The sequence below is a fragment of the Galeopterus variegatus genome, unplaced genomic scaffold (genome assembly GCF_000696425.1).
Source record: "Galeopterus variegatus unplaced genomic scaffold, G_variegatus-3.0.2 Scaffold302, whole genome shotgun sequence".
NCBI classification, from domain to species: domain Eukaryota; kingdom Metazoa; phylum Chordata; class Mammalia; order Dermoptera; family Cynocephalidae; genus Galeopterus; species Galeopterus variegatus.
This window is the reverse complement of record NW_007726413.1, coordinates 361,227-361,692: the sequence shown is the minus strand read 5'-3', so window position 1 is coordinate 361,692 and position 466 is coordinate 361,227. Positions and strand designations below refer to the sequence as shown.

General features: G+C 47.2%; 1 protein-coding gene across 1 annotated transcript in view; it reads right to left on the bottom strand.

Annotated features, from left to right (window-relative positions):
- Window positions 1–466, bottom strand: part of FANCC (Fanconi anemia, complementation group C) — a 131,111-nt gene that overhangs the window by 7,301 nt on the left and 123,344 nt on the right. The window lies entirely within an intron of this gene.

The following is a 466-nucleotide window of genomic DNA, read 5'->3' as shown; positions in this document are numbered from 1 at the left end:
CGAAAAAAAAAAAAAAGGGGAAAAAAAAAAAAAAAAAGAACTGGCAGGACTGTAAGTTGCTCTGGGTGGGCGAGTGAGGGTAAAGGCCTGGGACACTACTGCACACGGCTGTAGACTTATTAATCACTGTGCACTTAGGCTGCACCAGATTTATTAAAAAATAATTGCGTTACTATGTCACTAGAGGATAGGAATTTTTCAGCTCCATTATAACCTTATGGGACTACCGTAGTGTACGTGGTCCATCTTTGACCAAACGTCATTACGCAGCACACGACTGTAAAATGGTTTCACCTTTGCCGGAGTGTTCACTTGGAATCTTTCTTCGTGAGCAAAACAGTTCATCAAAAGTACTGAAAATAGGGCCGAGCCCGTGGCGCATTCGGGAGGGTGCGGCGCTGGGAGTGCGGCAGTGCTCCCACCGCGGGTTCGGATCCTATATAGGGATGACCGGTGCGCTCACAGC